This window comes from Coenobita brevimanus, chromosome 112 (assembly GCF_032717465.1).
Source record: "Coenobita brevimanus isolate Jiangsu-jjx chromosome 112, ASM3271746v2, whole genome shotgun sequence".
Lineage (NCBI taxonomy): Eukaryota > Metazoa > Arthropoda > Malacostraca > Decapoda > Coenobitidae > Coenobita > Coenobita brevimanus.
This window is the reverse complement of record NC_137065.1, coordinates 35391771-35417577: the sequence shown is the minus strand read 5'-3', so window position 1 is coordinate 35417577 and position 25807 is coordinate 35391771. Positions and strand designations below refer to the sequence as shown.

At 40.6% G+C, this 25807-nt stretch overlaps 2 non-coding genes across 2 annotated transcripts; both read right to left on the bottom strand.

The window, feature by feature from the left end:
* Positions 1–1968: 1968 nt before the first annotated feature.
* TRNAG-UCC (transfer RNA glycine (anticodon UCC)) lies at positions 1969–2040 on the bottom strand. The gene has a single exon. It is a non-coding gene; the product is annotated as a tRNA-Gly (tRNA).
* A 2608-nt stretch (positions 2041–4648) lies between these two features.
* TRNAG-UCC (transfer RNA glycine (anticodon UCC)) lies at positions 4649–4720 on the bottom strand. Its single transcript has one exon. It is a non-coding gene; the product is annotated as a tRNA-Gly (tRNA).
* Positions 4721–25807: the final 21087 nt, after the last annotated feature.

Sequence of the window (25807 nt, the reverse complement as noted above, 5' to 3'; positions counted from 1 at the left end):
TTTTTTTTTTTTTTGGGGGGGGACAGTGAATGGACATACTACTCCCCTGTCGTTGTTTCTCTTCTCATGCTTTCTGGACTCTGCTTAAGTGGGAAATAGAGGTCAGTATGATGATGATAATGATGATGATATCCAACAGTCATTTACCATAGTTATAAATGTTAGCTGGTAAGAACAACAAAGCCCATTACCCGTTCACTCCAGTGACTTATTTTATTGGCTTATCCCCTGACGATTTTACTCAGACACTGATAGATATTTTAAACTGGAATGTTTAAAAATTGGCCTCTCATTATCCCCTTAAATACAATTGGTTGTTTCCCAAGTTGAATAAAATGGCGTGAAGGTAAGAAGAAGGATGTGAAAAGGACGTCATGGGCCTGAAGGAGTTAAAGACCTGTACGCGCTGGACTAGTGATCCTGAAGACTTTATTTCTACCTCATTCGTCCTTTTGTCAGATGGTTATGGTCCATCACAGAAAGGACGTCTGGCACCGAACATGATAGAAAGGTATACTGTAAAATCATTTCTCTCTCTCTCTCTCTCTCTCTCTCTCTCTCTCTCTCTCTCTCTCTCTCTCTCTCTCTCTCTCTCTCTCTCTCTCTCTCTCTCTTTCTCTCTCTCAACTATTGTATCTAGTTTTGTGCTGGACCCGGTGTAATAAATAGGCTAACCCATTTCAATCCCATGACTATTTTATATTTTTCCCCCACCATCCTCAGTCGATCATATCACGTAAGAATGGGTTTCTCAAATTTGGAGGGGTTCGACGCGGGTTTTCTTTTACTTCTTCATTACCGGGAGACTTTAAGCTGCAGATAATTGCCTGGAAGGAGCAAAAATAGACCAGACTGCGCTGAAGGAGTTAATGTTGTCTGCCTTACCATCTACAAATAAGGTAGTCACAGTAAAACAACCTCAGTTGGAACAGATATAAGGTCAATAAACGCGGGAGCATTTTTCTTTTTTTTCTTTTTTTTTTAAGATCCTGACTCATCTCGACGTAAACCCGGTGGACCGCAGGATGGAATTACCCTTCTCCCACTGTCCACCATCAATCCTTCTGGCCACGACGCAAAGGTGTCTCTCCTTAGCACCGCGAGGGAAGTAAATCCTAACTCTCTCTTTTCGCTAAATTTAAGTCTACTTCTGGGGCACGACCCGCAACACCCAGGTGCTCACTTGAATAGCTGGGTGAACATGGACAAAGAGGAAACAAATTTCGTCTAAGAGCCTGACCATCTCGAGAATCGAACTTAGGTTTTTCTTAGCTGAGAGTTGGGTGTGGTACCGTAACCAGCGCACCACCGGCTCCCCCACGCTTGCGGAATGACTGGCGGCAGTGACCCCTGCAACACTTTCCCTCTTCCCACACGCACCACCCGCCACCCCCTCTCCACGCCACACCATCCACATCCCCTCACCGAGCCGTCCACCTCCCCTCCTCTCCCCACACCATCCACCCATCCCCACCCAACACCATCCACCATCCACTCCCCTCCCCACTCAACCTACCCCTCCCCTCTTCATATACCCCTCCCCTCTCCACATATCCCTCCCCTCTCCTCTCTTCACCATCTTCTCCTCCCCTCCCCTTCCTACACCAAGCTATCCATCCTTCTCTCCCCTCCACAAGCCATCCAACCTCCTCTCCCTCCACACTCTTACCTCTCACACTCCCTTCCCTCCATCGCCCTGACCGTCAGCACTGCATCAACACATGGAGGGTTGAAATACTCGTCCTAGAGTACTTCACTATTTCCCGCTCTCAGCAAGATTTTCAGGCCAGGAACAGATCCTTTACTTTGGGTAACATCAACATACTTCCACACATTATGGGTGTCATGCAAATATACAGCTTGATATTCTTAATGACAATAAATTTTTCTTTAGCATTTATATGCCGGTTGTGCGAGATCCTACTGATTGTCTGATAAACAACGTTACTTCATTAAAAAGCAAATGATTGCGATGGCCGGGAATCGAACCCGGGTCAACTGCTTGGAAGGCAGCTATGCTCACCACTATACCACCATCGCATGAGCACAGTAAGTAACCTGTAACACTTTGAGAGGCAAAAGAGTATATTCTAGACGTCTGGAAGAGTGTGGCGCTTGCTTTGGTGATAAATAATTATGTGGTGTGTACAGCATTGATAGTATACAGCTAGGTGGCTGACTTAAGATTCGGGGACCTGTTGTACGCAGATTAACCGCGGTCTGTCTAGCCGAGGAGATTCATTAACCACAGGCAAGCAACTGCTCCCGTAGGGCAGTCCTACAGGTACAAAACAGTATGTACATAGTGTAGGGATCCGGCACCCGCCGGTGGTAAACAGTGCCTCACCAGGGTCGGATCAGGATCCTTCCCATGGCGAGGTACAGGGAAATACAAGGAAGTTTGACTCTTAGTATAGTTCACTGATGGGATGTGTCAGGGAGGCAACTGAGGGACATGAAAAAAATGTGATGTAGACATAATTGAACAGGCGACTAACTTTTGTCCCTGACTGTTTCTGGCTTGCCTTCACTGCCCTGCTGTCAGGCAGTGCAGTGCCATTTTCGGCAGTCCTAATTCTCAACCTTCTCTCATTTCATTATTGTACATTAATTTTCTTGTATGCCATATATTGTTGTCTAATCACCTCCATTCTGATGAGCAAATACTTTTTTGAGACCGTCATTTTCCATATTACGAACCTCACATTACTCGATCGATCCCTCAGTCTGTCGACGTCTTATTTTATTCATCCTATTTTCAGACCACTTTATTCAGTTTTGGGAAAACTTTAAAACCTGTTTGTGTTGTTTTCCGTAATCCCAAGTCCATCTAAACGTGAACTCGGCGAACTTCAGGCTGAAATTGCCTTCTGAAATCCACCATCCTTTTTCTCAACCAAGTAGCGGAGCCATTCAGCTGTATGTGTGCCACCACGGGAAGGCGTCCCTTAGTAGCACCTTTAAAAACTAGAGAGATGAAACATATCTCACGTTTAGTGCTTCTACGCTACAAATTTTTCCTATAGTATACATGCATCAGTAAATTTGATGCTATCGTACTAAAACAGTTCAACTTTACTGCTGCGATATTTTCTGAGCTTAGTAAATTCGTCTGTAGTTGGCCAGAATGAAATGTTCGTAACTCAGATCCTGAATGAAGCTCCCGTAATCAGTCGAGGGAGAAGGTGGGATAGTACCGGCGTGAGAACACTGAAATAACATCATGGGTTTGCGTACAGGCCCGTGCAGGTGCGTCCTTGTGTGGCTCAGACCTCGCTTCCTTGCAGTCATTCATGTGATACGTATGGAAGGGTAAGAGGTTAGGGATGTGTGTGGCTCAGATATCACACAAACTAACGTAGTGTAGCCTACAGTGCATGTCAGAGCAAGCCTACACATCACAGTGAATCAGTTGGTTGTGCTGGAATTAGAACTGTAAATTTCATCTCATACCTAAGTGACTGTTTAAGTTTTAATTGGAGCTGTATATTTCCGTTGTATTGTGAACTGCATATTCGTGATCTCTCATTTGGAATCATTATACGTATGGAAGGGTAAGAGGTTAGGGATGTGTGTGGCTCAGATATCACACAAACTAACGTAGTGTAGCCTACAGTGCATGTCAGAGCAAGCCTACACATCACAGTGAATCAGTTGGTTGTGCTGGAATTAGAACTGTAAATTTCATCTCATACCTAAGTGACTGTTTAAGTTTTAATTGGAGCTGTATATTTCCGTTGTATTGTGAACTGCATATTCGTGATCTCTCATTTGGAATCATTACTGCTGCATACCCTGAATACACTTTGAACGAACCGGGGACCTCAAAGATTTGGCACAGCGGTTCTCAAAAGTTTTAGTGGGCGACCCTATTTGAAATATTTCGCGACCCACTGAGTAAAAAAATCAAGCACACACACACACACACACAGAAAGAGAGAGAGAGAGAGAGAGTAACCGGTATTTAGCCTATCGCAGTTATAAAGAATATGCTAATAGTGTAATAAGGATAATTACAATTTCAATTACGTAAATAATATAGGCCAACATTGAAAGCATTACGCCTCTTCTATGTCCCTGCGACCCATTGAAATTCCTCTCGCGACCCACCTTTGGGTCTCGACCCATACTTTGAGAATCACTGATTTGGCAGCTGGTCAGTCCAAGTTTTTTTGTTCCTTGTTTATTAATATGATATGGGTAGTATCAGATCTAGGCAGGAACTGATACTGTTACGATCAAGGTACAAGATTCGTGAAGCCAGTGGTGGTGGAGGGGAGGAATGACTGGCGAAAGTGGCTCCTGCATAACTCCCCTCCCCCCCTCCCTCTCATGTTCTCCCCCTTCCGTTCCCCTCACCAGGACCCGGCACTCATCACCATATGGAGAGTTAAAACACACATCCAACACCGCCTCGTTGATTCATTTTCTTAGTATGGTTTCCTTGGCACGGACTTATCCTCCACTTCCAGTAACAACAGAATACTCCAACCCGTTATGATTAAACCCACATATCCGCATATTAATAATCACAACAGGTTATCTCAGTCACAGGGCATGTCTGTGAAAGCACTGTCAATCTCTCTGAACTTGGGATGAGCCATTGATATTGGTGCACACATCGTAAACGGTGTCAAAACTTTCTAACTGCGATGGCCGGGAATCGAACCCGGGTCAACTGCTTGGAAGGCAGCTATGCTCACCACTATACCACCATCGCTTGAAAAAATGTTTAGTAACTAGAGATAGTATACTCTCTTTAACCTGGCATAAAACTGCATTCTTACTATCTTGACCGCTGATTTATGACATTAAATCAACACTAGGATATGGTGTTTGTCACGAAAAAGTCCTATGGAAAATATGTTGCACCACAAAATTGTCTTCTTTTGCCACTTGAACTACGTGAAAAACGACGAAAATCTGAGCCAGGTTAAGGTGGGAGAACTATAATGCACCGGTACTGCCACACTACCACCACCCGATAATGGAAATTGACCTGGCTCTACCTCTCTTAGGAGCAAGGTCGACCAGTCTCAAGGGTGAAGTGGGAGAACAAGAGGTGCCAGAACTCTGAGAAATTATTTGTTCATATTACTGTTAACCTACCACTATACTATTTTACGGTATAAAAAAAACTCACAGTCCCAGACATTCATGGCCATTAGGATACCCTGAGAAAGTGCATGGACTGCCGTAAGATTACGTGGAGAGCTGTGCCTGAGCGGTAGTCAGGATTTCGGGCCTTGAATGGTGAGTGAATGAGTGTGTGGCCCGCTTCATTCATGAGGCATACTGCTTGAGCTGTTCCCCCATTATTGTTTTTTTTTTTTTCTAGTGCTTTCTGGATTCTGTCTCACCCCATTGAGTAGTAAAATGAGGCGGGATGATGATGATGATAGTGATGATGATGATGATGATGAGTTTGTTTTTAATAGATTAAGTGCAATATGTTTGTGCTGTTAGGTTCTTCAATATAGCAGGTGTTTCTTCAGAACAGTATGCTGTTATTCCTACATATTAAAGAATGATGTTCGAGCTAAAATGAAAATTCACATTTTAGAAATATTGTAAACTATAACGAACCCGAGCATCACAACCTTAGAAGATTTTAGCCTAAATATGAATAAGAATTGTTCACGTGCGTTTTTTCTCGCTTACAACTCCACGAAGATAAGTTTCTGTCATGGAAGGAGGTGTAGGAGTGCTGCTCCGTTGCACTCCGCCAGCACTGCAACCTTGCCATTTCTCCTCCCAGTTTGGTAATCATCCTGGATATGAATTTGCATATTCAAATCACTCTACGTCCACGAAGATTATTCATTACAAAACAGAATGTCAGGTTAGGCTGAGCTAAGTTGAGGTTACATAAGCGCAATCACTGTGGGATGCGAAACCTTGGCGCACGACGCTAAAATGGCCTACAATTTAGAAATATACTTCACGTCGTCATTATCAAATACCCAGCCTTTTGCACAACCTCACCACTTGGTTTTATATTCCAGTCTCTTCCATTTGCTTGCAACATCCCTGGGGGTTCGCTTTCCCTTGACCTACGATTGTTTGTGGAGCTTTCTTAATCGTTTTCATCTCTTATATCAACAGCACATTCCTGACGGGTGGAGGTCTTCATCTGTTCTTAAATATTGCTACGGGATAGTTCTACCTAAGTATTTCCCATACAGTACCTGGGAGGATACTTAGGTTTACATTAATATGGCAATTCTAAAGTTAATATTGTACGAGGTCCACGTAGGTATACAAAAATGGAATAGTATTTGATATGCAAGACTCATTAATAATTTCCATATACTCATAAGTTCTCTCGTATCAAGGAAATCATTGTTTCCAGCAAGGAAGAAAATAAGTACTTCAGACAGTCAGTTATACAAATTTGATATAATTTTTATGGCTGTTTTTAGGTTCTGCAGTTCAGAAAGTTGCCCGACAGTTTACGTAGTTATTTGGAAAGCGCAAAACCAAAATGTAGTAGTAATAGTAGTTGTAACCGTGGATTCACCTGAAGCGTGAATCCATTGGACTGCAGGCTGAAGATATCCTTTATTTTCTGCAGTCCACCATCCTCCTTTGGGGGGAGAGGAAAGTAGTTGAAGGACATTTATATAACCAGGCAGTTGGGCCACCCAGTTAATCTGCGCCATCGCAAAAACGCGTCCCTCTCCAGCACCAAAACAAAATGTAAACTACTGTACGTCACTGAGTTACAACAGAAAAACTCCACACTCACTCCTGTTTACACGACAAGAATGGCGTCTCCGCACTCTGTTTACTTAGGCCATTAATGTCGCAGGTAATATGAATGTGACATTCCAGCCACTTGTTGCTACACCTTGTTTTGGAAATTGCTCTTATGTTGAGATGTCTTTCACTCATCGAGCGATTCACTTCCACTTCCCACACCTGTTGCGTCCTTTCCCGTGGCACGTGAAACATGTGATTTAGAGGGATGGACTTAGGAGTATTAATATATGGCCTTGCGGCATTCAGACCTGTATTTTCGTTCGTTAATGAGGCTCTCAAGCAACTCTTCTTAGGTGTTTAATTTCCGTTTGTGGTACGTTAATATATTCTTGTATGTTAATGAGAAACTGGCTGACTAGAAAGATCTTTGTGAGTGAGGCAGAGGAGGGGACAGGAAGAGGGAGACCGAGGATGAAATATAGTGATGGAGTGGAGAAAGAAATACGAGAGAAGTTGTATTTGAGAAAGGGCAGCCAAAAGGCAGAGGACAAGGCGACATAGGGGCGACCATTTACAGGATTAAGGCTTCTGGCTATAGATTGATAGACAGATAGATAGATAGTTGCACAGATACTTCCACTCTGCGTTTATATGATAAGTAATACTCGTATAATTAACATATAAAAGGGTGGTTTAATATGCAGTGTAATTTTTTATGAACGAAGTAATAGGAAAACTAAGTTGACAAGAATATGGCCGTTATAGTGACGCTGTAATTAAATGAACAATTGGGTAGTTGTGATTCGGGTCTTAATACAGAAAATTAGGTAATGAGTGAATATAATACCTTACTGTATTTAGATAAGATATTGGACCATCTGAATCGTGTTAGATCGAGAAGGCATGTTTCAGGAAATGGCTTGAGGGGTAAATCCTTTGACTCTAAGTACTATCATGTTGTAATAAGCACAGTTGCGTTTGTAATTATGGTTATGATGATGGTGGTGGTGGTTACAATGGTAGTGATGACGGTAGTAATGACGGACGTGATGCTTCTGGCAGTTTAAACCTTCTCGTGACCAGGACATAGTTACCCCTAAAAAATATTCTTCTGTAACAACACCAAGCCAAAAGACATTTTCTGAAACGCTTCCTGACCCTTGCGGCTGCTGGGCAACTGCTTATATTTTAGAACCACCTCCTCTGCTTCCTTCTCTTCCTTCTCCATCATCATCATCCCCTTGGAGAAATACCGCTCCTTGCCTCTTTTTGTGGAATAGCAAAAATGAACTATATTTACTTTCTCACTCTGCGACTCGCAATTGTAGCTCAATAACTAACTCCCACCCTCGCCTTCCCTGTCCCGTCATGTCGCCTCAGGGTGCTCTTGTAAGGCCTTCTAAAATTAGAAGACCTCTCCAATCCTCTTGTGACGTCAGCCGCGTAGGTCAGGGGCAAGGTGCGTGGTCAGGTAGCGGTCAAGGTTCTGCCTCACTAACTCTCTGTTGTGTGTGTGTGTGTGTGTGTGTGTGTGTGTGTGTGTGTGTGTGTGTGTGTGTGTTGTTTAAATGATATTATATATCAATAGACTTATTGGTACTCATAATTTTATTCATGTGAAAAATTTACAATGGTAAAAGAAGAATTACTACAAAAGAAACGTATGTAGTGATATCTGAAATCTGGCATAATTTTATATATATATATATATATATATATATATATATATATATATATATATATATATATATATATATATGTAATCGTGACATTATACATAATTATTTCCTACTTTCTTTTCTCTAACTCTGAAGCCTGTGAGGAGTCTTTTTGTTTCTTTCCTGTCTGAGTTAGTGTTTCTAGCTTTCTTTTTTTCCCTGTGTTTGTGATCTGTGCAGGTAGATAATTGTTTTCTATGGAACTATAATTATTGAGAAGTGCATTAGTTGATGCCCAAATTACCATTTTTTCTATTTTTTCTGAACTGTGACCAGCAAGGCAGGAGTCTGTTGGAAGGAAAGCATCATCATCAGCTAATACGTTAAATGTTACTGTACTTGCAACAGTTCGTTGGTTGGTAATTGTAAGAATCTGAGGATCTTTGGCCATTTTGTTTATGATAATGTAATTGTACATGACAATGTGTGTGACTGAAGGATCTGGGTGCATCAGAAACCCTCTACTAATGCCATCAGTGTAGTCATGACTTTCAGGCATATCATTCTCTTTGCTGTATGTAACCAAATCCTTGCAGTAATTACACTTCATTTTTTTTAAATACAGCATAACAGCAGTACCCAGCTAAAAAAAACTATCACAGGCAACATCTCCTTACACATTCCTATATCAGTCTCCGATACCGTTATACTGAATTTCTCCACATCATTTAAGTTTGATTTCCTCTCCATGTCTTCCCAATTTGTATCAAAATTCTTTAACACAACTCGCTGGTTATGGATAGGTAAACATCTCTCTAATACTGACATAATTCTAATTTTTTTTTCACACTCAAGAATCTGCCTCATAGAAATGTGGTAGTTTCCACCTGCAAGTTGTCGGTATTGCCCAAATCTAGACTCGAGTTTGTCAGTCTGGAATTTAGCAGTCAGTATATAATGCATGTTAAGCTCAGATGTGCAGTACTTCGTTATTTCAGTTATAGCATGAGTGGTGTGTTTCAGTGCTGTAAAGGTTTTCCGTGTGAGTTTTCCTCCAATAGCTTCCATTTTGTCCCATACTTCTAACCAATTACTAAAGTGTTCAAGGAATTTTAGGTTTTCATCATCTCTGTCAGCAGTTAGTGGAGTTGCATACTTAGATTTCATCATAATACCTTTACATGGTGCATTAACATTCATAATTGTCCACCAAGTATAAATCAGCTTGATAAAATTTGCAAACTAGAGTAGAAATTTAAGGAATGTTTTTTACCAACAGTTAAAAGTGCTTGGATAACATATTCATTAAAAATTTGCACAGCCAACCTTACATTTTGTCTCTCCAGATTTGTTGGAGAAATTGCTTTGAATGAAAGTTTATAGGCATGTTTTAAAAGACTGTCTGCCTCTAATGTATAAAGTTGTTGCAATGTTTTAATTGGAGCCAATTCACTTTTATGATTTGCGAAATAAATGCCTTCAGAAGAAAATTTAGGATACCTCATGGTCTGCATGGCATCTTTTTGGTTAATCCAATATTTTCTTATATATTTCAGTAAGTGAACTGAGTCATAAATGAAAAAGAGAGGCCTTCTACTTTCTACTGGGTGGGGATACACAATAGACAACTTTGGTGGTTTAGCAAACAATGACAATGCCTTTCCATTTATGGCATTATTGTCAGTCACGACACAAATAACTTGGAAACCTATCTTCTCCAAACCAGTGATAACTTTTTTAAAAATATCATGCAAAATTTCAGCTTTCATGCATTTAGCTGGAAGAATATGAACAACGTCCTTAAATTTTGACATGATACAGCTGACCATGAAAACAAAAGCACTTGTAGCAGCTTCAGCAGAATCAAATGCTGAGCCAACAATACTTCCACCAACATAATCCAAATAAGGTTTTATATGGATTTCATCTACCATCAGTGTTATTGTTTTGTCTGCTGACTGTAATGTTGTAAATTTGTTCTTGATATACAGGAGAAAATTACTGGTTCTTTGTTCTGAATCAGGCCCAAAAGTTTTTGACATGAAAATTCTCCTGATAGTAGAATAGCTTGGCAATATTAGATATTTACTTTCTCTTAACAGCCTGTATCCTGGTGGAGAACAGTTATAAAATAAGGAAGAAAATATTAAAAGTTCAGCTGAATAATCAAATTTGTTTAGAGTCATTAACTTTAACTGCTCACACACGAACTTCAGTGTACTAAAATGCTTGAAAGACTCGGCTTTTATAACCGTCAGCAATGAAATGACTAGATCAGAGTTGCTGTACTGCATGGCTTAGATGTTTTATGTTCTCTTACATCAGTCTTTCGTAGTTTACTTAGCAAAACGTCAAGGTCATTGATATTAATAACATCAGGAATCTTAGTCTCCCAAATGATGTAACTCAACATCATTCACATAAATATGAATGCCACAGTTTGCTGTAATTACTGCTGATTGTATTATGTTGGGATGTGGGGACTGAATTACTCTACTAATTAACAAAGATTCATCCTTGTTTACAACACTCCAGTAAGTGGTATCCAGAAAGTCCAGTTTCTCTCTCAGTTCACTTAAGCTGATAAATTCCCTTGATTTTCGGTGATGTTCTTCGTCAATAATGCTCTGTGCCAACGCTGTCTGGAGTGCCTTTTCTTCTTGGCGTTTTCTTCTCTTGTCTGGTGATTCTCTTGACGTAGCTGCTGCAGAAAAGTATGAAGGACAGTTGGGAAGAATAGAAGGGATGGCACCATCTCGAAGCCTGGGGATATTTGTCTTTGCTGTCAACCTTATACCTGTTGTCTCATCGAAGAACGAGGTTTCACGTTGCAGATCCTCAGGTGTAAAGTGCAGTCCACATACCTGAAGTGAGTTGGCGTTGTCATATTGGGGTGGTATATTGGGATGTTATACTGGGCATGTTATACTGGGCATGTTATACTGAGGTATTATATTGGAGTGATATACTGATGGTATACTGGGGTGTAATATTGGGGCTGTTATATTGGTGGTATATTAGAGTGCAATATTGCGGGTATTATACTGGGGTGTAATATTGGGGCTGTTATATTGGTGGTATATTAGGGTGCAATATTGCGGGTATTATACTGGGGTGTACTATTGGGGCTGTTATATTGGTGGTATATTGGGGCTGTTATATTGGTGGTATATTGGGGGTGTTATATTGGTGGTATATTGGGGGTGTTATATTGGTGGTATATTGGGGGTGTTATATTGGTGGTATATTGGGGGTGTTATATTGGTGGTATTGGTGGTATATTGGGGGTGTTATATTGGTGGTATATTGGGGCTGTTATATTGGTGGTATATTGGGGCTGTTATATTGGTGGTATATTGGGGCTGTTATATTGGTGGTATATTGGGGCTGTTATATTGGTGGTATATTGGGGGTGTTATATTGGTGGTATTGGTGGTATATTGGGGGTGTTATATTGGTGGTATATTGGGGCTGTTATATTGGTGGTATATTGGGGTTGTTATATTGGTGGTATATTGGGGCTGTTATATTGGTGGTATATTGGGGCTGTTATATTGGTGGTATATTGGGGCTGTTATATTGGTGGTATATTGGGGTGCTATATTGCTGGTATTACATTGGGGTGTTATATTGGTGGTATATTGGGGCTGTTATATTGGTGGTATATTGGGGCTGTTATATTAGTGGTATATTGGGGCTGTTATATTGGTGGTATATTGCGATGTTATATTGGTGGTATATTGGGGCTGTTATATTGGTGGAATATTAGGGATGTTATATTGGTGGTATATTGGTGGTATATTGCGATGTTATATTGGTGGTATATTGCGATGTTATATTGGTGGTATATTGCGATGATATATTGGTGGTATATTGGGGCTTTTATATTGGTGGTATATTGGGGCTGTTATATTGGTGGTATATTGCGATGTTATATTGGTGGTATATTGGGGCTGTTATACTGGTGGAATATTGGGGCTGTTATATTGGGTAGTATATTGGGGTGTTATACTGGAGTGTTACTGTATATTGGGGTGTTATATTGATGGTATACTGGGGGTGTTATATTGGGCCTCTTATATACGGGGTGAACAAGGTAATGCAGATTTCGTTTGAATTCGATTCAGTTTCTTTATAGAGGAAAGCTGTGGAGATATGTAGGAAAAATGAAGGGTTATATTTTCCTCTCTTATCCAGCTCCAGCCACGTCTGTGTAATGGCTTTGGTCCTACACCCTAGCATGGCTAAGGCCTCATTTTTCTTATATTCAGTTCAACTACGATGACTTAAAGCTTCTCACAATACTCTCTACACTTTTCTGATAATAATGAACAGAAAATAATGTTGTACTTACCCTGCTGTTCCGATTTGGAGTGAACTGGTCGCGCTTAATGGCACGTAGCCACTTGGAGGCAAGTTCTTTATCTTACGGGAAGGAAAATACACTTACTTTTGGTCCATTTTTATATTTTCCCTTACATCTGGGAGCACAACACATGTAAGGCATTATTACCTTAATAAAACATACAAATAATGTAAATATCAATATATAATACAATGTTTTTCCGTCCTTATTGTCATTGAACACACAGCGTGACCTCTCCCGACCATTGCTGACCCAACACTAACTAGACCTACCTAGTAGTACGTCACGGCTTACCGTCCCCCCAACCGATGAGGCCTAATTTTAGAAGGCCTTGGCTCTTGTCACCAGAAAATCAAGGAACGTCAGTCAGAATAATCGAAAAGCAATTCTTTGGTTGGCGTATAGTTGGAGGCAAAAACTCGTTTTTTTTTTTTTTTACCTCTTCAGTTTCTCACCTTCATATACTGCTTAATATAAGCTAAGACACGCTTGGTTTGTTTTTCTGTCCATAGACGATGCTCTTTCATATCAAGCATCACGAGAAATGAGACGAACATGCGCTAAGTGTGATGCTGAAGCAGTGGAAGAGCAGGCCAACTTTTGCCCATTACTGTTCGATACTGAACGCAATTTGTAACAGAACACTGCACACTGAAAATCTGGAGCCGGTTTCACAAAAGTTGCAATCAAATCCCTTTCGTCACGAGAATGGCATGAGTATCAAAACGCCAAGAGAGAGAGAGAGAGAGCAGTAGAAACAAGACTGTTACGGAATCTGGTCTACGTAGCTGCATAAGACAAGACATACATAGATTCACAATCACTGTGGAACAAGGAAACCTGTAGATTAAAGAGTAAAAGAAAGCCTGATAGATAGATGGTCACAAGGAAAGAATGGGCTTTAGCAAAAGTACTGAAAGGAGTACTGTGTATATGTGTGAGTCAGAAGGTAAAAGGAGTTACGATTGGCGAAGGTGGATTGATGATGTAAGCGAATGTATGAATAAGCACAAGTATGCAAGGTGAGAAAACAAAGGAACTGGCAAGGGAGAGACATAGATGGATGAAAGGTTGCACCCTTCATTGCCGCCCTCACATGGGTGGCCTAATTCAGCGTGTCCCTAACTGGGTCACTCGCTGCGTAAGTACTACTTTGATGGAGGAAATCTGGCAAGCTGAAATTTAATATGAAGTTGTCAGTAATTTTTTGGAAGCGCGAGAAATAAAAACGTCGTAATTCCATTATATTTGCTTTTAAAACTTAAATACATACGAAACAATACAGTAAGGCAATGATTACACGTACATAATAGTGCTCTAATTTCCGACGCCAGGTGTAGTTGCAGCAATAAACAGTAGGCAGACGTCAACTATTAATATAGTTTGTTACTCTTCGAAACAGGCATGGCCACTACAACGATGGCACTGGATCCAGTATTTATATTTTACTTTCCATATCATTTCAATATTTTATCAATACAAATAAAGGTTATACTTTGGTATGTAATAAAAAAAATATTGTCTTCTAGTACATAGCCTACATGGAAACCAGATATCCTGGGTTCTATCAACCAGCCAGTGATCCCAGCAGAACCTGATATCTTTATTCATTGGTGGAAGCTGTACGGGAAGTGGCGGCTGCGGAACCTCCCCTCCTCGTATCTGATGCCTTTAGTGTTTTATTTGCTTGATAGGCTTAAATACTTGCAGCAGTAACTGGATTTCCCCTCTGAAAGTATCGCACACACACACACACACACACACACACACACACACACACACAAGTAAATAAATAAACGAAAATGCAATAGACAGACCCGCGATTACGTGGTCAAATGAAAATAGAATCCCAGTGAACTCCAATCCAGTGGCTATTCTGCGTGTCGAGTTTCAAGCTGACCAGTGGAGGTTTTATAAAAGTTGTTGTATTGGACTATTGTGTTCTGTGGCATCGATCGCACTAGTGGATGAGTACCTCTGGGGAGTGACCTTTCTTCCAGCACGGTTTAAACCCCTTCAATCCAATGACGTGTTTATGATTATACAGAGTGGCCAACAAATACCGTTCCCCTTTCTCTTGTGTTGAGAGAACGGCCACACTCACGCCATTTCCAGCATACTGATCCCTTCCCACAACACATACTGTTAGATACGTTCTTAGTGGAGTGCTGCTTACCGACTGCCCTGTAATTTTCCTTCACCAAGATAGTTACGTTCAGATCAGGATAGACACACTAATCCGAAGGAGTTATGTAAAGCCGTCACTAACGCACTGACTATACTCTTTTCACATTAACTTGGCCCAGATTTTCGTCCTTTTGCGGCTTTTTTCGCTTCGCTCAGTGGGACAAATACGCAATATTGCTGCCCTACATCCTTACCATAACACTTACTCGTGACCAGCACCATATTCTGGTGTTAATCAATTATTACGAATACAGCTCAGCATTCAAGATGTGAGAAAGCAATTGCAGACCAAGCTATGGTAAAACGATTATATTAGGGTACTCTTCCCTTGTTGAATAAACTTATCAATCTGTCTATCTAGCTGTCTTGCCAGACGCCTTAATCCTGCAAGAAGTGGTCGCAAATAAATCGCCTTCACTTCGCCCAGTCCCCTGCCATTTGGCTGTCCTCCCTCCACGTCACACATTTCTATCCCATATTTCTCACCATTCCATCCCTTCATCTCATCATTAGTCTCCCCTCCCCCTCTTCCCCTCCATCTCACTCAATTTCATATATCTCTCCATCTCATCAGTTGTCTCCCCCTCTCCCACTCCTCCCCCACTGTACTCACACATTTTCTCCTAGGCAGTCTCTTATTCTCCACCTTCTCCACATGGTATTAATCAGAATAAGCATAGGACTAGAATAAACCTGAGCTCGTATAATTACCCTGTTCACTAGGCTGAATAAAATCATCAAGAGCAGCAAGAATAAAAAAAATATATATCCAGGTTGATTAGAGCAAAAATGATAACTTCAAAAAGAAAGAAAAGGTGCATGGATTATAATATAGCTTCCTTTTCTTTGCTGCTATGGTGGTGGTGATTGCGATGCGGTTTTGGTGGGGTTGTGGCTGTGGTGGGGTTGTGACTGTGGTGATTGTGGTTGTGGTGACTGTGGTTGTGGTGGGACAGCGGCTTTATGGGTTATTTTTTTCATGGATGTGGTAGATCTTTGTGATTAATCTGCGGTTGTGTTAGGATTGCTGGCTTGTGACCGTGGTTGTGGTTGTATCTGTAGTTGTAGCTGATAGGGAGTTGTGGTGGAAATGTGAATATGATGGCGTTTGATTACAGTAGGTCATTTATGGGACTAGCAAATGCGATTAAGATACTGATGATGGTGATGGTAATGGTGGTGATGATTATTGTAATAATATGGGTAATGATAATGATGATGCTGACGATGGCGAAAACCACAATGATAAGAAGGCGAAAATAACCATATAATGACGATGAGTTGGTGATAACAATGAAGATGATGACGATGACGATAACCATGATGATAACGATAAAGGTGAAAATATCCATACGATGACAGTGATGATGATGATGATGATGATGATGATTCAACTTTGACATAACGGCATATCGTTGAAAATACACACCTCACAACCAGCGTGTTCCGGGAATCTGATTTGCTCGATTCCTAGACTAGAGGAGAAAAACACACCGAAATCTTAGAGCCGCAACACACTATGAATTCCAGTCATCGTGATATTGGCATTTTAGTTGAGTTCACGAGGTCATACCCGGGAGAGAAAACGTGTGTCAAAAAAGAAGGGATGTTTTGGTGCTATACTAGATTTGTTTTCATCTGAGGGAACTGGATCATTTCCACAACTTGAATACGAAGTTGTGGATGCATGAACTTCAATGAGCCTTAGCTGTGAGGTTGGAATGAGTCTCCTTGAATACTAGTTAAATCGACCTTCCAATCTGATTACACTTGGCTATCAACTAAGCTGAAAGAGGTTGGGAGCCTCCGTCAGGTTAAAGGCGCTATACCATTGCTCGAGGTAACAAAAACGTATTTCATTTCAACCTCTACGAGATGATGTTTATCCTAGTTTATTACAAAATAGGAGAGGCTTTTCGATTCTGAGGAGTTTAATACTGTCTTCTTTAACCCCTTCAAAAAGAGAGACCTTTCCCATGTTCGGACAACAAGTTAAAAAGAATGACATCACACTGACGGGACGCACTCTCTCAGACTCTTGTGATGACTCAAATATCAACTGAATAAAGACATCTGACGTTAGCCATAGTATCGTCTAATTCTGTCATTGAGCTACGTGAAATAAAGGTCAGACAAAAATCTGAGCCAACTTACGGCAAAGGGTGTATAGTTGTCTTTTAGGGGAAGGTTGGAACGATGAAATTATTGCTTATTCTGCCTTCATGATCCTCGCATAGTCGATATGAAAAAACAAAAATCTATCCATTCTTCTTGACGCATCTTAACTCACTATTATATTCAGCAAAAGTAGTATTGTTCACTAGTCAAAACAACTTCTCAGAGTGTACAGTGTGACTGTCTACACCTCTTTCGCATGTATGATGAAGCAATGAATTCAGAGTCGTTATTTATCATTCTGAACAAACCACAACAATCTTAGCAGCGAGGTCCTAGAAGACCACGCAACAACGAGCAGAATACGAGAAGTAAACATTAGTCGACAAATGCAGGTATCGTTAAATTAGTTGAGCAATGATACAAGGACCAATGAGTTCACCCAGGAGGATACAGGGTTGAGGAAGAGGGAACAAGCATTTAAAAGACGTGACGAGGGAATACTGAAGTTTAAGATGGAGTTTAGGTGAGTGTGTGCTGAAATCTGGCTATACTATGGTTTTCTATGTGAGAGAGGTGGAGTGAGGGGTTGCCGTGTTTCGGATTTGTTGAGTTAAATATGTTGCGAGTTTTTAGTAGCAAGGGAGGTATGCAGTCTGTGTTCTGGAACTCGGGTGGGTTTCCTGGCAGCTATCTGTAGACATCTCCCTGGCAGACAGAGATGGGGAGAGAGAGGAGAAAGAGTGCAGATCGAGCTCCGATGGACGACGCATGTCACGCTTCTGCCTGCGACCCGTTGAGGGGGTCAACTAGCAGTCTACGGCGGCCCAGAAGAACAGCAGAACCGTGGTTTGGTTCAATGTCAGGGCGGGGAACGGTTTCATCAAGCTTCAGGATACTGGCGCTGATATTTTCGTGCACATCCAGGCTGTCGTTGTACCAAACCCTCGGCATTTCCAGCGCTTCCTCGGGGACGGCGAGCCGGTGGAGTTTTGTCTCTTTGGGACTCCCAGTGGTCCTGAGGCTCGGGATGTTACTGGACCAGAAGGCGTGGCCCTGCAGGGTTCTACCTACGTACGACGGTGTCTCACGGCCCGGAGGCGCCAGGCCAGGGATCCTGGGAGCCCTGGGGAGATAAGCAACATCATGGAGATGTGTATCGCGACGGCGAAGGCTTTTCTCGGGGATGTGACAAGGGGGCTTTGCTTGCCAGTTTTTTTGTTTTTTTTAAATAAATGCAGCTGTATTTCTTTAATCGTTATTCATTTAACTCTGATGAATAAGCATCTGATCTGGTCTACCGTGCTGTGTAAAAGAAAAGGCATTCATGACAATTTCATACATGATTTTACTCCTTTCCCTTTAACCATGAGATTACTTAGAGGGTGCTTGTGCCTAGGGTTCTACCCTCCCTGCCTCGGCGATTAAAAGTGGCTGTTGCCGGCTTGGCACTGGTCACTCACGGCTTACACATGGGTTACTAATGTGTGGTGGGACTCGGCCTTATTGTGAAGGCTGCCTGGTTTCCCTTAATGTCCGTTACTTGCTGATTGCGTCCAAGTCTGGGAGTCCTGCGTCAAAGGTTTCTCTTTAGGCAGAGAAGGGCAGATGATGCTTACTGTCTGCCTTCCATGCTTGGAGGAACCTCTGGAGAGTCCGTTGATTTTTTTAATTTTCTTAAGGAGGCGAGCCTCCTCCAGTCTTTTATGGGTATGTGATAATTTCCAATTTTACCCTTTTTCTGCTATGAATTTTAAGTCCTCGATTGATTATTTTTTAAAGGATGCAGGCTTTTCAACATACTTAGCTATGTCTACGCCATTTGACCGTGCAGTTGCAGCTGCATGATAAATTTAAATTGATTCAATTAAATACCTTTCTGACATGCCTTTAGATTATCTCCAGCATGAATGCGAAGTTAAATAATTCATTTTAGTTTCCCTTGACCTGTCCTGAGATTCTTATTCCATCTGGAATACTTAATTATAAGATACTTAAACACTAGATTAAGATGCATGGCATGAAGAGCTATGGAAATTGTAGAACCAAGGAATTATGTTATCACTGAACTACGTATAATAAGCCACATAAATGAAGAAACTTTGTGCAAAGACAAGGTGAAAGAAAGGCAGTATAAACATTAGCCATTTTTTAATACCTTGAGTAAAAGCAGTGTGAACCATTTAAGCATTTGCTTTTGTTAAAGATACTGTTCTGCTTAATATTTACAGTAGGATAGCGATTTCCCATTTTTGAATTTATAAGATTACTTGAAATAACTTGCTTTGGTGTAAATCGAGAGAGAGAGAGAGAGAGAGAGAGAGAGAGAGAGAGAGAGAGAACAGACCTAGATCACTCCTTCTTTTTCTTATTATCAGTGTTTTCTCAACAGTATGATCTCTTACATACGGGACAGTCTTTTTTTTTTTTTTTTTTTTTTTTTTTTTTTTTGTGGTTTCTTGGTAGAACACAAAGTCGACTTTTGACAACCATGGCATATTTACCAGTGCTCGGCAACCAAACAGCCAAGTATATATGCTGTATATAACTTTTTTCTCGGAGTGAACTCTAACACCAAGAAATGTCAACAGGCTGACAAAGGACAAGGTTTGGCATTCTTGTTGTGCGACTTTAATAAACTGTTGCGTTGTGTTCTGTGTTCCAGGAATCACACGAAGCACACTGGCTGTGAAACTTGTCTTCTTAGGGATGTAGCGTAACTCATAGATTCTCTGGACGGTCCGATTCATGAGCAAATTCGTTCATCTTCGTCCCTGTTCACCTAGTAATACATTTGAGTGCCTGAATCTAACACATTATTGTAGATTGCATTGAAAGTAGGCCAGAAACGACATGCCTGAATGACGCGTGTAGTCGATAGGCATTAATCATCTCTGCTCCAGAGCTGATGGCGGGTTGTGTTATCAGTATTTAACCCCTTCATCTTGGTGACGTTTATTTCATGTTAATTCATTCTGTACTATTACGTCCTAGTTTTTTTTTAAAATAACCTGACGATTATAAATAATGTAGAATATACCCTGGTACTGAACGGGCTAACGCAGTCTGTACCTAATCCCACAAGTTCGAAAAATGTCTTAAGCTGAATAAAGTGGTAATAGCCAGAATAAAATGAAAAAGGGATCATCTAACTCAAGAGGCCAATCACTCATACGATTCACTCAAGAATGTTATTCAGCTGCAGCAGAGAAGGAAAGTCACACAAAATAACTCCTCCAGGTCGAAAAGTTTCCCCCCCATTCACATTACTGTAGTCAGGAAATGCCACCAATAAATATAATTTACGTCCTCGTAGTGAAGACTATTATTTAATGTATAGCTCGTTTTCTGAGGACAAGCAGCCCATTCAAGGACAGCGTCTGAATATAAGTAAAATTCGTAGAAAAGTCTTATCAGCCAGTTTTTTTTTTTTTTTTTTTCCTGACTTGGTTGCGTGGCTGGCTGGTTCATTTATGATAAAATACTTCACACTCCGGCCTTACTCGACAAAACTGACAGGGCAAATTGCCTGGAAATGGGAAGGAACAGCTATGAAAGATTAGGTGCCAAATTAGAAATTTCTAAACACTAATAGTCCAGATGGATGCACCAAAGAAAACATATCTCGCCATGTTTCGAACATAAACGTTTTCAAATGAACAGATGCGTATCAGTTAATGTCGGTGTCATAAAAAACGTCAGTGTAAAGGAAAATCAGATGAGCCCTACTGCGTACATCCAGTGAATGGATAGAGAATTCTCGCACCTACTACCCTGTATTCCTTCTTCCCTTCATTTTGGAAGACATGCAGTGTACAAAGCCAAAGCACAGTATATTTTCATATGTTCCTGAATCACTTATTACGGCAGCTGTGCTGGCAAATTATTATAGAGCTCAACTGGATGCAGGAATTGAATTTTAGTGTATTAACTAGGATTAAAATCTATAATCCACCTTTATTAAAATAGAGCTGTGTAAAAATGTTTTATCAGCACAACGTATTCAAATGAACGCTTTGGCGTGTTGTATTGGTGTGGCGTGGAGGGCCAGTTATATCATCAGGTTTAATTGATTTGGTAGCGCAGTGCTGGATCCCCCTGCCACCTCGTTGAGGGTGTGCTTACCCTTCTTTATCCCAGCCTGTTCGTACTTAAAACTGCAACTGTGACCTGGATATAACATGACCGTGGTACTGGAGGAACTGAAACTCAGCAGAAACTGTATGTCAGTTTTAATGACCCTCGTGTAGTCAAAAGGCATTAATCTAAGCCTCCTTCCTACAACTCTGTAAATTATGCTACGCGTCCCTGGCGTCTGAGTCAGTGAATGGATTGAGGATCATATTCTCTTTGGTTTCTGATGTTTTATAACTTCGCATCAATGAATTAGTTTAACATCCTTCTTTAATCCTCTTTTATGTTACTAAGCATATCATGTCAGTATATGAAAAAGATGTATGTAATATGCAACACAATATGAAGGGGTAAAATACAATCTGTGTAGTTTTGGATGAAGTACTAGTTTCTTATGCCAGCGAGGATTCACTCCGTATCCCAGTTTATTATCCTGTATGGCAGCAGCAGACGTTCTTCCATTGTGGAGATATTACAGTGACTCCGAAATGGACCAGGTTACCAGTGGAAACTAAGGCGCTGATAGGACCTAGGTGACAGAGCAGCTTCGATAAAACATTCCCAGCCGGCATCAAAATTTGTCATCACTTGCTTTTCTCTCCACAGGCATTGAAAATCAGCAAGGTTAATCCACAGCCACCGCCAGTGATAATGAATTTGGCCACAGAGCAGAGTCCCCAGTGTCGGTTGCTGTAGACACCACCCTGATTTTCATAGATTATGGAAAAAGAAGCAAGAGAGACCAGAAAGCTTTTGATGTTGACTTTACGGGGGACTAAAAGGCAAACGTCTGGCATCCCTCTTTAACTTTATATTCGATGGATGGGTTGTGTCCAGTAGGTGTATGTAAAGTGCAGAGAGTTAGGCCTGTGAAATGGAGTTAATATTCCTGAGGGCTGAATGATGTTTGGATGACTGTGTGCTGTCGCACTGGGCATGTTGTTGATACCTTTCCCACTTTGTAATTTCCTTTTTTTACATTATCTACAGGGAGTATTTGTCCTTGGCCTTCTTACCTAAGCTCGTTGCCAGGGGCCATGTCTTTGTGGTCCCATTGGCATGAAAATCACCCTACATGTGCATTATCTTGAAACATTATTCTCATATTTTCGATTTACATCGTTAAAACTTTTCTAGGCCATAAGTCATACAAGGAAGACGTGGAACTGCCAAATGAAGGGAAATAAACCACCAGGCACCCAAAAAAAAAAAAACTATCCCGATAAAGAAGAGCTCTCTTCGTCTTCGAACGTGGTTATGGTATGAGGCAAGTTAAAAATTATGAACATTCCATTTGGCCAGTTTGTTCTGCGATTCTTTTGATGTGTTTCAAGTGTATAATTAAATACATGTTCAGAACCTATTTAAATATATGAGCCAAACTGAAGAATATCATGCATTTGTTAGCAGACGTTGTCTCTCTTAGTCTTTCCTGGATCTTACCTAATGTCAAGTTGAGAAAAAGATTAATGATAATGAATATAAGGAATGATGTAGCTCAATGAAACAATCCCTCAGTTTGGTACCGACAGACGTTCTCCTGTTGCAGAGATATTACGATGACAAAGTTATGGAAAAAAAAATGACATCTCAAAACTAGGTCACTGCCTTCCATAGGATTCAGCACTTGATTATGAGGGTACTTATATTTTGTCTTTATGAAACCGAGTTAGATCGCCTTTTGAAGGAGGAAACTGGTTGTCTTGTGGTCCAGTATAGAATACTGACTGAGAGGAAAGTCGATCGTTCTAAGAATGGAATGGAGATCAATATGCGAAATGAACTTCGTTATAAGCAGTGTAACGGATCTTCCACATAGTCAGCCCACATACAAAATCATCGTCAATAATGCCAACAGTAAGTGATACAGCTCAGTCATGTATGAAGTCTGGGTGGTGCTCATTAGGGCACCATTTTTTGCGAGTAGGACTATTGAGCCTTAGGAAACGGCCTGTTTAATCTATTGTCAAATAAAATACATAAAAAAAGCACTAACATTATTATTATACCAACAGTTAGCAATTAGTTTTGTTTTCTTCATTATCTTTTTAAAATAAGCCCAGTTTCCCAGGGACACAAACCGTGCAAATTCCAACCTGTGACGGTTCTGTTTATCATATACACTTGCTGAAATTAATTTCACCAGGAAACTGCATAACCAACCTTTATTTAAAAGTAAAAAGTTCTTAATTACATTGCCATTTGGAAATTTATAAAACATCACTGATTACTTTCACTTTTTTTGTTACTCCAAACGTAGTTCACATACACACAGTGGCGTATTCATGCATCAGGAAATAAAGTATACACTAACAGTGGCAAGGACTTTAGATAAGGGACTGAAAGATGGAAAATGGGACTGAGGCTTCGATAAAATCTCACAATGAAAATAAACAATATAGTTTGGAATATTCTTAAAAACCTTAATTTTGATGCAGTTTCGTATGCTTATTCAAACTATACTTTAACCCCTCCCCAACGGGGGATTTGGCTCATGGTTGTCCTTTTCCTTGGTAATTTTTAATTTTTAAAAATACATTGATCCTTAAAAACGTCGATTCATCATACTGAATACGAATATGCACTTGCTTACCTTATACAGGTGTTTTCCTTGTTTGTACGGCATGCATACCACTTCATGCTAAATCAAATGACTGGTAATTCAAGCAGACCATGAAAATTTCGTTTTATAGCCATTACGTGTGCAAAATGATTTAGTAATATTCGTCTTTGTTTAATATTATTATGTAGTACTAGTGCATGAGAATCATGTAATTTTATTTCGGTCTGTTTTAGAAGTTTTAGATCTTGCCCTGTCTGGAACATGAATCTTAAGATGCAGTTGAATCTCCTAGGAGTGCTATGCATTTCTACCTATCACTACTGATTTTTAGAAGCGAGGTGCTTCACTTTCTTAGACTTTAGTACACTATGCAACACAAAATCACTCACACCACACCACACCACACCACACAACAAGGACGTTAACCAAAAGGCCTTAAAGCCCCCACAAAAAGTACTTTTCTCTTTTGCTAGCCTAGTAACCTGTAAAAGACAAAATACTTATAAATTTTTCACATACCTCTTTAAGTACTTACACTCTGCGTGATTCTCATTCTCAATATTTCACTTTCCCCCAATATATCAGCTATGTAGTCAGTGCTGTACAGGGTCAGCAGACATTCACACATTTTTCCTCTTTCTCAGTCACAGGATGACAGAGTGATGTGGTGACGTGTACCAGCTTGACCTAAACCTCCTACCACTGCTTAATCCTCCAGGCAGCTCAATAAACAATGCTGCATTGCCAGTTCACCCTCCCAACCAAACACACCACTCTCTCAGTGCGGTGCCAATACATGAGGCCGAGTGTACATTTATGTGCTCTGGGACGTACAGGTTAAGTGCAAAACCCACAATCCATACTTCACCATCAGATCACATAACTCATTTTCACATTATTATAGCTGCTCCGACATTATTTTAATTTAACTCGTAATGACAGAACCAGTGTTCATTGGCAGGATATGTAAGCATGCTCGTTGTCATTTCCTCTCTCTCTCTCTCTCTCTCTCTCTCTCTCTCTCTCTCATGGGTGTTGGTAGTGTCGTTCGTCTTATCAGTGATCGTTGCCATGGTGTCCTGCCTTTATTTTTGGTCTCTGGCCTGAAAATTATTCGTGTGCCTGGGCCAGGTGTCTCTAGACGTTTTTCTCCCATTTCACTTCAGGCTTTTAAAAATATCTTGGACTCAAAATGAAAAAGGTGTGTATGGAACCACTAAAAAAGCTTGGAACCATTAATTGATAAAAGGCCCATCCCAGTAAAAGGCACAAGTTCTTTTCGGCTTCGAAAGTGGTTATGGCCGCACCCACAAGTCTGTTTATTCTGTGATTCTCTTCATATGCGTTACAAATACAAGCAGTTACATGTATTTACATATAAGAAGCAAACTTTGGAATATGCCATACATTTGCTAGCAAATGTTACTTGCCTGGTAAATGTTACATCCGTCTCATGTAATGCATACTTTTTTTCTTTTTTTTTTATCATCCTTTGATACCCCATCAGGGGTGTACGGGCCCAAGGACAGGCTACTGAGTCCAGACATTCTAGGTGAGAGTGACCAGTCACTGGCCCGAATATATATGAAAAACACTTTTGCACAGTGGTCAGTCTAGCATCCACGCTCCAGTTAAAACCACTGTAGTGTTTTTTAATAATTCCATTAAACGTGGTGGATAGTATTGCCGGCGCCCAGTGAATTAACCACTTAATCCCAGGGGAAATAAATGGAATTCCTATATCCTCTCGTAATCCATATAATCTTCTGCTGGAGTGCTGTACATCCATTTTCAGTTTATATTTGCTGTTAGTAGAAGAATTAATTAGGTTTTCCGGGATATTACTCAAGATGGATGACTGACAGATCTGTCGTATCCCCTTTCGGAAAGTATCTTTTATACTGACTATAATGGTCTCAAGTATTGTGTTACCTTACCACTGAGCTTTAGAGGGTGATTAAAACCAGAATATGATGGCAGCTGGAGGAAGTAAACTGCAGAATGACGAAAGTTGCCGCCAGGTTTAGGTGGATGAGTTATAATAACGTATAGTATAAAGTCTGGAATTTATATCTGGTATTT